We start from the raw sequence: 14,001 nt of genomic DNA on the forward strand, positions 1-14,001 counted from the left end.
AAAAAATATTTTAATATATATTTTTTAAATATTTTTTGAAATTATCACAAAAAATATTAAATATAAATGTTTCATTAATATTTCATAATATTATAATAAAATATTTCGTCCAAATATATTTCTAAAATATTTTAAAAATATGTTATAAATTTATGTTAACAAAGTTTGGAAAAAACGTATTTTAAAAATCTTTCTAGAATACTTCTAAAATATTTTGAAATATATTAAATCTTTTAAAATATTTTGTGCTATTAGGGGCGCTCGTGTAAACGTAGTAAATGTAGAGTTTCTGGCATTATAGTAAATATATCACATGCCACGAGCACGATAATGATGTACACTTAAGGGGATCCTGAAGTGGCTAGTGAAACAGTGTTGCCATTTGCACATTACCGACGGAATTAAAGAATTTTATTCCCAATATTACTTTCGATTTGTTGTACAAAACAACAAATCCTTCTCCACAATTACAGTACAAATAGAAATGCTTGTCAATGACTCCAATTTTATGTTAAAAACGAAACAAAATTTAAACAGTACATTTTTATTACCGGCTTGTGACCTAACCTCGTACAATAATGTGCTTAATATAAAAGTTGTGCAGTTTGTACGTACAAAATGAAGAGTCATTGACAAAGGGACAGAATGAAAGAATGTAAGGAAGCTTGTAAAAGTGAATTCTGAAATGTAATAAAAATGTTCTATATGCAATAAACTTTTGTGTACATAACATCTGTAAAAGCGTGGCCAAGAGTACCATACAGTCCCTTGATATCGTGCAAAAGGATTTCTTTCATCGTGCAAAAGGAATTTTCATTCTGCGCTATCAATGAAAAGATTTATTAAAAAAACTTATTCATTCCGTCGGTAATACAGACGGCGCGAAGGAGTTCACTAGCAACTCCAGGATCCCCTTAACTTGCCTGTAAAATTCGTTGTATTTATGTTGCTATATTGTACCTATGTATGACATGCCGCAAATACATTTATAGATTTTTTTCTGTTTTTTTCTCCTGAAGAATATCCTTCATTTTTATATTCAAAAATTTGTATAATGGTAGCGAATTTCTTCCTATGCTTATACTTCCTACCTCCTATCCTAAGTGCAAATACGGACTGCTTCTGCGCCAATGAACATTACACGAGACCTGACAGTCAAACCCGCGACGTGCTGCGGTGATTAATGCTAACTGCGTGAGCTATCCCTTTTCTGAACTATTATCATCCACCCTTTCTCTCGCTGGTAACAGATGTACCTCCTATTAATCAAGCCAATCCTTCGTTTCTGTCCTCTCTGATCGTCAGTGGCCCAGTTGAGCCACTTATATCATTGTTCAACTTTTTTTACGTGATACCGTATTGCCAATCTCAAAGCTGTGTTCATGCTTCATATCTTTACTTTCAAACAAAAAAAAGAAAAGAAAAAAACATTACTGTAACTTTGATAACGAGATGAGACCACAACGGTAAGCCCGAATCCGAACCCCCATTCGAGTCCCTACGGTGCCAGGACTTGCCGGCCGCGCAGAGAATGACCATCTCCGCGACCGTTCCCTACAACCGTTCCGTCTGTGCAATACCTACTCGTGAATATATCGGCTCCTCAAGCACGAAAACAAGCTAAAGACAATGTTCCCAAATTTTTTTATTTCTATTTTGCAGCGCATAACTCCGTTTCATCTTGCTATGTCGTTGAGACAGAAAACTGATTCCGAATACATAGAAGTTAATAGAAATAGTCGAAAGAAGAAAGCTTGAATCGCAGTAGAGATACGTATAAGTATGTGGCAAAATGACACATGCGATATACATATAACAACGATAAGTATTCAATGTTGTTGCAATGCGTCAACACGAACATGATGGATTGAAAATTAGTCGAGGATAGAGCTGCTTCATTTGATATACCCCCTTTGATGAAATCTCGTAGAAAGCTTTCCGTTCCTCGCCTATGGCCGCTCGTCAAGAGGCACGACTCGTAGGCGGGGCTCAAAGCATGTTCGGACGAAAAAGGAAGAAGAGGGAAGCCTGAAAAGTTTTGAAATTCCAGCCGTGGAGCCGCGTGCTAAAGGAATTGATTACGCAGCGACGTGGTTCGCGATAAATGGTAGTTAGCGGGGGTGCTGCTAGGGGTAGATAGCGCTCCTGCAACGAGCCTAGGTGCGCAAATTCTTTACAACTGTTTGCCGGTGGTGGTTGCGCCTTGCATTCCGTCGACGAGATAGAACACGCAAAATCGTCGAGGTGTTACATGGCCGCGGTAAGCTTTCTCTCTCTCTCTCTCTCACACACACACACACACACACCCTCACCCTCTCTCCCTCTCCCTCCCCCCTGTCTCTCTCTCTCTCTCTCTGTGAAGTCTTCTGCCAGATATTGACGCTGTGTACCGCATCTCTTTGTCCTTCTTGTTCTCTATTATGAAAAAAAAGAAAAAACAATCCGTTGTTGCTAGCTTATATTTCTATTTGTGTTTTTCGTGTGACGGTATTCTAATTACCATGCTATCTCATGCGAATATGCGATAAGATAACAAAGCGAACGTGAAAATGATCATTTTGCGATTCTTATATATGTATAATGTCCATCTTTGCATTGTGCGTGATGAATTTGCTTCCAGATGCATCTTTATGTCGTGCAAAGTTTGCTGGAGACACGTGCCGATGGCAGAAGCGTGATCACGGTAATCAATTGATCGAAAAGATTACAATGGCATCGTTATTGCGCATCTGAACTAGCATCGTCATTATCCTTAGTCGGCGAACGACAACTTGTGGAGCGATTGAGCATCGGACGTGGAACAATGTCCTTGCGTTCCCTTGTACAAGCGAGTGTCTCTGTGTATGGCTTTGTCGAAACTTTCAGTTCTGTAGACGTGCGTATGTGTGAGTGTTCGACTACCAGGTCGAGACACTCTTGAAAGCGTATGTTCTCGCTGCAGAGGGCTGCCTGGTTATATACACTACAGGCAGGATATTAAGGAAGCAGGTGTGTACGCTGCTTAACAAACAAGGAGTGATTAATAGCAGCCTCTCGTTGCCCTCGATAACGCGACGACGTCCCCGGTGTGCCATCCCTAAAGGTATCATAGCCAGGTAACGGAGCTCAACGTTATGACGCTTCCCAGACTGTTTTGCCAAAAGCGCGTGTGACAAATTGTCGCGCCGCTTACAAAGCGATACTTTGCATCGAGCGATCTTGTTCATAAAAATTCGGGCTGTATAAACATACGATCCAACGTAGGACGCTTTGATACAGTACTTAATATTTGTTTGTATTCATCTTGCGTAGTTATCTTGATCGATATATTCGTACGCTATAAATGACTAAGCAAATCTTTCAAGTATTAAATCAAACAGTTTAGATATTAATATGTCGTCTATATTATATTATATACATTTATACCGTCACTTCAGTGTTTTCTCTCTTTTTTTGACGCTACTAACGTTCGAGCAATATTGATTAGAACGATTACGAGGATTCAGCGATAGCAGCAGTTTCATGGACAGAGACAAGCGACAACGACCGATCTGAGTTCTAGCTGACGTGCCGGAAATTACATTCCACCGTTGGTGCTGTAATAATGGAGCTAGGACGCGATAGGCGAGATTTTAGGGCGTCTGTGCGTTTCGCAGAGTCCAGCAGATAGGTAGGAGAAAAGAGTGTCTATCTTGTTTCCGATAGCGATCACGGCCCGACCTATCATTCGACGCATCCATGACAGTTCGCAACATCGAAGGGTCGACAAGAGGACTAAGGAAAGTATCACCTCTAATTTTTATGAGCTTTAAACGCGTTAAAGTATAGCAAAATAAGAGATACTCTATCCACAAGTACTAAACTTTGTATTAAGAGATATTAGACAGTTGTTAAGAAAAATAAATAAATAGATTAACATTAAAAAAAAGATAAAAACCAGAAACTGTTAACGAGGATGCTCGATAAAGGAAAGTCACGAGATTGACGCAAGTTATTCCTGACACATTGTATTGTAAATCTTCAATTTCAACTGTGGGACACGAATATGAGAAATGCAGCTGCAAGCCAGAGATTTGGCGAAAACCTTCCCGGGGATAGGACGAGATGGTCGACGTAGTCGGTGAGAGAAGCTTAGATCCATAAGCTAGCGGGCTTTGCTCCGCGTCGGAAGATCGACGGTCCTGTATTTCCTATATCCTGGATGTTCCTTTGGGAGTACAGTCCAGATCCTAGCCATCCTTCGTTAAATCCCGGGGGTATATGTGCGAAGGATCGTCCGAATCGTGCGTACGCTCGCTGATCTCAATGTTTTCGAATGTATGACGACGCTACCATGTATGACTCGGTCAAAATATCGTTTTTCGGAAAACGAGTGATATTATCATGTGTAGCTTTATACCACATATTTTTATGTGCAAACTTAGCGTAAAAGAGTTGGGAAATTTACAGTGAGAAGAAAGAAATAAAGAATCGTAAGTTTTCAAAAGAGAAGGCAAATAATCAGAATCGGCTATCTTTTGGCCCATGACGATCTTGGCTAAATGGTCGGCTTAGATTGTGATCGGCATTAAACTGTCAAGCTTTTTCGAATTCTTCCTGTCAGCTTTAATCCCATTGCAGAATGGAGCCGTCTTCAACCCCCTGTCAGACGCCGTTGGAACCAACCCACAGTGAGACGCAGCGGGATCGTGTGTTTACGCCATGCGCACCGTGACTCCGTTAATCCCTCTGCAAAAGGGTCGATTCGGTCTTTTCGATCGCCCTCAACGTTTAGCATATGCCCTGTACTACTGGGACAATACTTTCGCCACTATACTTTTACTACGGCGTAATAGCTAAGAGTGACGACATGTACGGCGAAAATGGAAATTGACGGAATGAATGAAGATCGGAATCCTAAAAGAAAGAGCAAAATTTAACGTTACGTTTTTTAATGAATCCCTAGTGATAGCACCGTTTGTCTAGAAAATAATAACGTGTCAATATTCTTCATAACGACATTCTCAGAGTAATGTCGTTGTCGTGAAGAAAATATTAAAAAAATTTTTTTACTCTTATTTATTAAAACCATACAACACGAAAAAGTTTAAGCAATCATTAAGAAAAAAGAAAAAGAAATTATATTTATGATCAATATTCATGATTTGTCTGACAAATATATGTATAGATATATAGATTCTTTGTTTTCATCAAATCATCTATTTCTCTCTTATAAGTAGCAAAAAATTTTAACTTCTAAAAAAGATTTCTTATCTAAATTTAAAGAAACTAGTTACAAGTCCTTGCATAAATGTATCTTTATATGATATATTAATTAAGATAAATCCATCTTATACATCTATCTTATACATACAGAATCATAAGTTTTCCGGAGAGAACCTGGTAAATTACATGTATTCAGAAAGTGTACATAAGTTCGTTAGGAGAACGCAAGCGAACGGCTATAGGAACTTTAAACATACAACTGTATCCTTCATCGATCTGCATTGAAATACAGTGGCTCACTTTAGAAAAAGAAAGGCTCTCTGTAAACATTTTCATGAGCTTACAGGCTTACAAGTATTCACAAAAGGGATGCGCGGTCAACAGGGAAAAATATCTCTTTGGAATCCTCTCTAAATTGAATATACGATTCTTTTCATAAAGTTATATCGGAGATTGAACGATTTCAAACGATTCTATCATACAATTCATGATTCTGATTAGCTTCTGTGCGGATTCTGCGGGTGGTAGTATTCTATTATTTCTGCGCAGTGAAATATGCGTATATATAGGTATGTATATTGTATAAGTATAAGTGTATATGCAATATGTATATATTCCATGCTCACGACTGTCCTATGTGCGCCGTAAAAAATTTTCCTGTCGCGCAACATCTTTAAGAAGCATCTCATTTCTTCGTGTCCAGGAACCTACGTGACATACATTAATCATGTGCCGTTCGTACTTAAGCGTAAATTTGATTTTATTCTCCGTCCTTGGAAAATAAAATAATTCCGATCGATACTAGCAGATACATATTCCAGATAGATAGTGCAAATAATTTCAGGTAGCGCGAATAGTCGAGAAATTTTTAGCGATCAATATTTAGACCAAGTTCTCAATCAAGTAGAAGAAAGAAAAAATAATGAAAACACGAATGTTCGAACGATCGATCACGAAGGAAGAACAAGTGAAAGGCAATGTTGGCGTTGAGGAGTAGTAAGTCTAACCGTAATAAGCCGGTCGCACCCTAAGCGACCGGAATGGTGTAATAATTCGTGGCTCTCGTGACATTAAGAGGTCTGCCCTTTGCGCCCGTAGGCCCTACGAATAGGTACCCGGCTTGGCCTCCCATACGGTTTTGAGGGCAGCGTCCTAAATATAGATCCCCTTACAACCTGCTGTCCAATTATAGCTCTTTGATGCCTCGCGAGTGCCTCTATCGCGCACGCTCGCTCTAACATTCGCTTTTCGGTAATAATTTTATCGCGAAATATTAGTTGTTCGTCGACAATAAATCACAAAAAAAAAGAAAAAAGGTATGAGAGTTAATGAGAGATCATCGCAATAAATAAAAAGAAAGACTCATTTTCGCGCAATTGCGAGTCGTTCCTTCTGTTAAATACATCTCTGTCGCAATGAGACTGAGCCGCTTTTAAAGGACGTAACATTGACTAAAGTACTTTTTATACAAGCTGTTTATCATTGTATCCGGGTCAACACGAGTCAGTATGAAGGATAGTGCTGGACGGTTGGAAACGATCCAAGTTGAACAGGGTTGCTGTTGTATGCCACTAGCATCGCGCAATGGGCCGTGCTAATCGCTCTACTCAGTGCCCCTTTGTCCCTCTTCTCATCTCTCCCTACTCTTTCATTCGTTCCACTACCCTTAGAGCCGTCAAGGTTCACAATGTTCCCCTGTTCCTGAAATTGCGTGAAATCATATCGAGCGCACCCCCGAACGTGCCATACTTTGCTAACTGCCAACAGACGTCTTCAAATCGGGTACGCCCTTTCGCTATCTGGGAAAAGTTTCGTCGATCTGGCCAAAGTTTTCTCTCAAGACAATGGTACAATTTGGTTGTCACGGTCATTAATTCCCGATTTCCTAGATTTATAAATACCTCACCACATACCCTCCAGACATAAACTCTAAGAGGCGCTTCTACAAATATTTAATCGCTCGACTGTTCCCTCTCTCTCTCTCTCTCTCTCTCTCTCTCTATGTCCCTCATCCACATACATCTTCCACTGCTTCCTCTTATCCACTCTTTTTCTCTTCCCATTGCTTGCTGCCCTTCCTCTCATCTATCTTTCTCTCTTCTTTCTTGCTTTTACACTGTAAACGCGAATTGGAGTTTACAATTAAGTATATAATTATTGCTGTTTCTAAACATAATCTCATAATTATGCCGCATATAAAGTTATTGCAAAACGATATCAAAATATAATTCCTTAAAAAAAGTATTAACTTCTCTAGCCTAATTTAAGTAATAAGTAATAAGTGGTCACATTTGTTTTACTGACTGGTAATTGGAATCCTTTTAATGAAGTAGAAATGAGAGGTTATTGGTGATTCTCTTTTTGCAATTGATCGTCCAATCACTAGAAATCGCCAATTTTCGTTCAGTTTCAATAATGAATGAGAGTTGCGCCTATTCCTAGAAAGAAAAAGAAATCTGCCGATAGCGATAAAATCAGTAAGGATAAATTGAAGCGAGGCAACCCGATCGATCTGAAGTTTCCTTTGATCTTCCGAGGGTCAATCCTGGTAAACCCCTCTCCGACGAAACTCGCTAACCTTGTGGTCGGCCCTTGGTAATACTTTGAGAAATCGATGAAACCGTGTCGTGAGTTCTTATCAAAGAGAATTCTCTATGTAAAGGACCTTTAACTCACTGCGATAAACTTTCCTGTCACTATCCAGCTTTATGTCACGCAATATAAAATTTCGCGTCAGTGAGAAACTTGCGAAACATATACAAGTCACAATTACTCATTTAGAGTATAATGTATCTTCAGTGTTGGGAACGTTACTTCAAAAAAGTAACGCGTTACCGTTACCGTTATTTTTCGTAAAAAGTAACGCGTTATCGTTACTCGTTACCAATTTTAAAAAGTAACTCGTTACCGTTACCGTTACTTAAAAAAATAACGATTCGTTACTTTTTCGTTACTTTTTTATAAAATATTAAAATAAAATATGTATTTGATTAAAAAATGTAATTATTTTTATTTTTACACAGTTGGAAAATTTGTGTTTTCTTGTTAAAAAATATGCCGGTTAACATTTTTGTGTTAAATATTTAACACATTCATGTGTTAATTTAACATGTTGCTGTTGTGTTAATTCAACTCAAGTGTTAAATTTTTAAAACAACTAAAAAAAGTGTAAAATGTACACATTGTGCACCTATTTTTTATTTTACACAATAGATATGTTCCGTATTATTAGTGACAAGTTTTATCTGTTAAAATTTACAGAAAACTATGTTGAGAGTAAAGATGTACGTAAAAATAACTTTTTTTTCGAGTTAATTTTATTATTAAAAATATGTTGATTTTACACAAAATTTATTTCAAATTACTTTGCAGTTTGCATTCATTTTGGGTTAAAATATTAACATAATATTAGTGTCACCATTTAACATATCCATATTATGTTAAATTAACACAAAAATTTATGTGGACCGTTTGGGACATGTGATATCTGTTAAATTTAACACAAATTTTTCATCTGTGTATATATGTTAACATTTTATTCATATATACATATATGTATATATATATATATATATATTATTTTAATAATAATAAATTGGTTTTGCGAAACTCTTGCACTTATAATTGCACATTGTTTTACTTAAAATGGTAACACTAAAATTAATAAGTAATAAAAAGAACTTAATTAGTAACTAATGAAAAAAACTAAAAGTAAAGAGCTGTTGCCTGAGTGGAATCTGTGCGTTCATTCTGCTGATTTATTGAGTAGAAATAAAAATTAAAATAACGATAAATGTAACGGTTAAATTCGTTACCGTTACTGTAAAAATGTAACTACGTTATCGTTATCGTTACAGACAGCAAAAAGTAACGATCGTTACCGAAAAATAGTAACGGTAACGACGTTACAAGTAACGCGTTACTTCCCAACTCTGTGTATCTTACGTTATCCATAAACGTACAATCGAGTGCATTAATAATTAATATTTTTTTCCAATTTCGCTTATTGATCATTCAAGTCTTGTGTCTCCCATTCTAGACTTCCGTCTTCTCCTACATCAGCTGGTGTCGCGCAAACACGAATACAAAACACGCAAATGATGTTACATTATTTAATATTATTATTTTCTTATGTATAATTTGACTAAGGTCATAATAGCTTAGGTCGGCTAAGTATGGTTAAAGAAGTAAGAGACACCAATGGGAGTAGACAGCTGTGACATCCTGGCCATACCCCACTATACGAATGACGTCGAAGCTGTTTGCACAGAGTGGTACATACCTACAATATTAACATTGTTTCATTGTATACAGAATCAGTTATGACAAATAATTCCGAGATAATGGGATAATGATTCATGTCATTATAAATAATGTAACCTTTTATAGCAATGTAACAATTATTATTAGAAAATAATTAATTTATTTTTATATTTCTTTAGTAAGTAGTTTAAGGAAATTTTCGAGAAACTTTCGTGGATTAAATAAGGAACCATAATTAATCACTTACTGTTTTTCAACGAGTACTTGTACATCCGCGTTTAACGCTGTTTCTCACAGTTCAAACTTTCCGTGGTCTTTTAACAAGATGGAATCTTATTAAGCTCTCCTAACTTCGTCGACATCGCTGAAACTAACTTTATAAAAATTGCTTCAGTGAAATATTCGAATATTAAAAATACCGTGGGTACTGTGTAAATTATAGGTGTAAATATGACAAATATACATATATATATTAAATGTTTTAATAGTTATCTATATATTTTTCCAAACGATTGTTACATCGCAAAATGTATTTTTAAGATGAGACATTAGTCGCGTTACATATGTAATGTAAATTTCAAGTTTATAATACATCAATCATTTTTAGAACATGTATCATGTTTTAATAATACAGTGAGAGATACAGACACCCAACCTGCAACGACGCGGTGGTCTCATTAATTTCTTGGGAAGAGTTTCTAATTGGCTGCCTGATCTTTTATTTATGACAAGCATCAATTTTACTGTGAGAAAAAAGTTTCGCGCGCGCGTTAATAACGTTAGTTAAATCCTTTTCGCGTTTCTTCTGAAGTATACACATTAATACTGAAATATATACTATACACATATTCAGTTCGAATGACATTTAATTTAAAAATATTAAAAAATAGTGTACATAAACTTATGTGAACTTGATACACACATTTTATTTTGAATATTTCGAAGTTTTAAATACACGAAATGATAGCATTTTGTTTGTAGTTGAACGCAAAAGAAATTATATCATCGAAATTTTTTATCTTAGTCGGATGCCAACAATTTCTTTTTATATTAATAGTATTATATATATATATATATATATATATATATATATAATAAATATGATACTTAAATCTGTTATACCAATATTAATTTACCGAAATACTGTTTGTAAATTTTATGTCACAAAATAACGGTTTCTTTCCTGTTCCTTCATCTTGTAACGATATCGGGAAAAATGTTGAAAATTAAAAACAAGAAGGAGAACTCTTAAATTCATCATCCAAAGTCAATGCTCCTCAAGGATACGGGTCGTTAAGCTGGTAGCTTATGATTCACGATCGGCTTTGTATTCGCAGAGTCCAACTACTCCATGAAAAAGAATCAAATAGGAAAGAAGAAAGGAGCTGATACTTGCGAAGAAAGAAAAACCGGGATTACGATCCTTCGCGTGGTAGATAATTGAGGGTTCTGTAAATCAATACACCGCACCGGAATGCGATAAGCTAGAAGACTTCGAATTCCGGAATATAATACCTGGTCCCGGCATCCGAAATATAATTAAAGCTACTTTTCAATTTAACTCTGATATTTTAAAAGATATAATTAAGAACCAACCTACCATTCAGCGACGAGGCCACTAATTGCACAAGGGGAATCCCTGAGGAATACTGGTGGAGTGGAGGTGCAGTAGGGGTGAAGGCATTTCTATGCTTGGCATACCTATGTACAGTATATACGTGTATACACACACGTGCGCGCGCGTATAACTACGTACTTACACAGTCGTGCCTGAACCATGGTGCACCACAGCACGATACGAAACACACCATGAACACGTTCTGCGGCACGCCATGCAACACGTTTACCATGAACGTCCCATAGGAACGATTCATCTATCTCTCGCTTGCTTTTCCGTCGTTCAGAAAAACCTCCGTCTCTGTTTCTTCTTCTTTTTTTCGTTTCTCTTCCAGATCCGGTTCTTTTTTCTTGTAATATTCTTCTTTTCTGCAGCTTCTGTGTTATCGGGTCCAAGGTCAACTGATCGAAAGTAATTTTCTCATATCAATCGTTTTCTTTTGTCCCCAGAGAATGATCCGTTCCTTCTCTTTTACTTTATCGTACTGTTTCTTTTCGTACGTTATTTTTCCCTTTTCTCCTCTATATTTTTTTCTCTTATTTTGTGGAATCGCTCTACAAATTTGAAGAGAACGATGTTCGAAAGAAATCGATAAAATTAATCAGAGATGCATCCGATCATTGACAAGTTGAACGAGAACTTTTTAAATGCAAGTTAAAAGTACCATCGATCCTAGGGGAAATATTCGTTGACCAACTATATTCTATTGTTCGGAATATATATAGTTGCACATATAGTTGCACTATTCCAATCTAAAATTGTAATCTAGAATGATTTGTAGAGAAATTATACTTTTTATTTAAAATTGAAATAAAATAACTTTTTTGAAAAATGTTGTATGTAGGTACGTACACCAGGTAGGTAAGTACATCAAAATATAACAGAATAGATACAGGTTTGTATAAAAAATTGTATAAAAATTGTTGTTTCCAATTTAATGCTGTTATACACATGCAGATGTTGATTTTGTTAATGTATTACAATATAAAATCGATGTAATATTCATGTTCGCGCGCAATACAACATATTCGTTGTACTTAAATTCTCCGAAAGACAATAAAGTGTCCGCAGTTGGGAATATTGGATAGGCTCTGTGAAATTGCTGAAAATTCCAATCGGTAAAATCTCATCGGTGCGAGACCTCTGATTGATCTGACTAATCTGATCGAAACGAGTCTCGCAATCCCGATGTAATTACGTGAAAAAGAAGAGGACGACTTTTTCTGTGGCGATAGTTGCGGCTGCGCGTAATGCAAATTTCAATTGCAATTTAGTTGCAACTCAATTGTTTCGCTGAAAAAAAGTATGTACATGATTAGCTGCTTAGCGATATCTTTGTGATATTCTGACTCATTGCGCGCGATGCGTAAGGATCGGTTTCCTAATATATGTATTTCAGGTATATGTTTCTCATGATAAGATATTTCAATATTGACACCTTGTCAGTATTTACCAGGCGGCACAAGAGATTAGACGAGCACTCGGCACATATAAGTATGGAATGGTGAATGATACCGGGAGTTTCTTTGTGGACATTTAAAGTTAAGAGAGGAAAGAGAAAGAATGTCTACGGTTTGAAGAGAAGTGTACGGCCGATTAGACTGTTGGTTCGAGCACGGCAGAACATCGCAAGAGACTGATAGATTTGCATGGGCGTATTTTCGTTCTGCGATGAAAAAACCTTCATAGACCATTTATTCTGTGCACATGAGTCATATATAGTTCTATCGTAGTTGTAACGTTTGCATTTTATAAGTTTATTGCGGAACGATAAAGTCACTTTGAGTCGCAATATGTACTTATACGTAAGATATACGCAATGCATACCAAGACTGCATACTTTTGTAACTTTTTTCATAATATTTTTCGTCGACATACATCAAAGAACAATAGTGATGTACCATAAGTAGAGTTTTCGAACTCTAAAAGGGTTAATTTTCCGACCTACGTTTATTAAGCACTTTTTGGTAGAACACCTATTTAGGTACTACCTATCTGTTTCTTCTTTATTCTTCTGTATAGAAACGGGATTCTTTTGCATTTTATTATATATATTATATTACAGAAATCTGTGAAATTTCGAGTTTCAATATACATACAGGGTGTCCCACGTAAAGTGTCCAATCGCTCTGCTGCAGGTAGATCTCGTTAAGGTGAACTAAAAAGTCTCATACCATTTTGCAATTAACCACATAAATTTCGAGTAATTAAGTAAAGAAAGTTCGCTAATTCAGCGGACGCGATTGGTAGTGAAGGAAGTAGGCGTGAATGAAACGGCTAGTCGCGCGCGCGACGCGATATCAGCGAGTATCGGATTACAGCGGCAGGCGAGACGACGCGTGGACAACACTTTCTCGGCAACACGAGCACATGAATGAGACGCTGAGAAATTATTGTCCACGCGTCGTCTCGCCGGTCTCGCCTGCCGTTGTAATCCGATACTCGCTGTTATCGCGTCGCGCGCGCGGCTAGCCGTTTGTTACGTCATTCATGCCTATTCCCCTCGCTGTCAATCGCGTCCGCTGAATTAGCGAACTTTCTTTACTTAATTACTCGAAATTTTACATGGTTGTTTGCAAAATGGTACAGGACTTTTTAATTCAGTTTGACGAGATCTACCTGTGGGCGAGAGGTTTTTCGCCTTATGTCAGACACCCTGTATAAGTCAGGAATCTTTCAGTTGCTTCCTCGTCTGTAAAAATTTACTCGAGAACTTTATCAAATACATAAACTTTATTAATTTACTTTAGACGAAATTAATTTTACTAATTTATAATATTAATTGCAATTATGTATGGATATAAATTTATAATATAAACAGCTCGCTTGGATTTAACTCGTGAATCTTATGGTACAAATCTCTTTTTGTATCAAGTACTGTTTTACAAGTATGAAGCACATTATGCAATTACATAACAAAGAAAGAGAAATATCAC

At 36.7% G+C, this 14,001-nt stretch overlaps 1 long non-coding RNA gene across 1 annotated transcript; it reads left to right on the plus strand.

Moving 5' to 3' along the window:
* Nucleotides 1-842: 842 nt before the first annotated feature.
* Nucleotides 843-3,410, plus strand: LOC105280887. The gene is made up of 2 exons (XR_894197.2): nt 843-2,260; nt 2,621-3,410. It is a non-coding gene; the product is annotated as an uncharacterized LOC105280887 (long non-coding RNA).
* Nucleotides 3,411-14,001: the final 10,591 nt, after the last annotated feature.

This window comes from Ooceraea biroi, chromosome 5, assembly GCF_003672135.1.
Source record: "Ooceraea biroi isolate clonal line C1 chromosome 5, Obir_v5.4, whole genome shotgun sequence".
NCBI classification, from domain to species: Eukaryota; Metazoa; Arthropoda; class Insecta; order Hymenoptera; family Formicidae; genus Ooceraea; species Ooceraea biroi.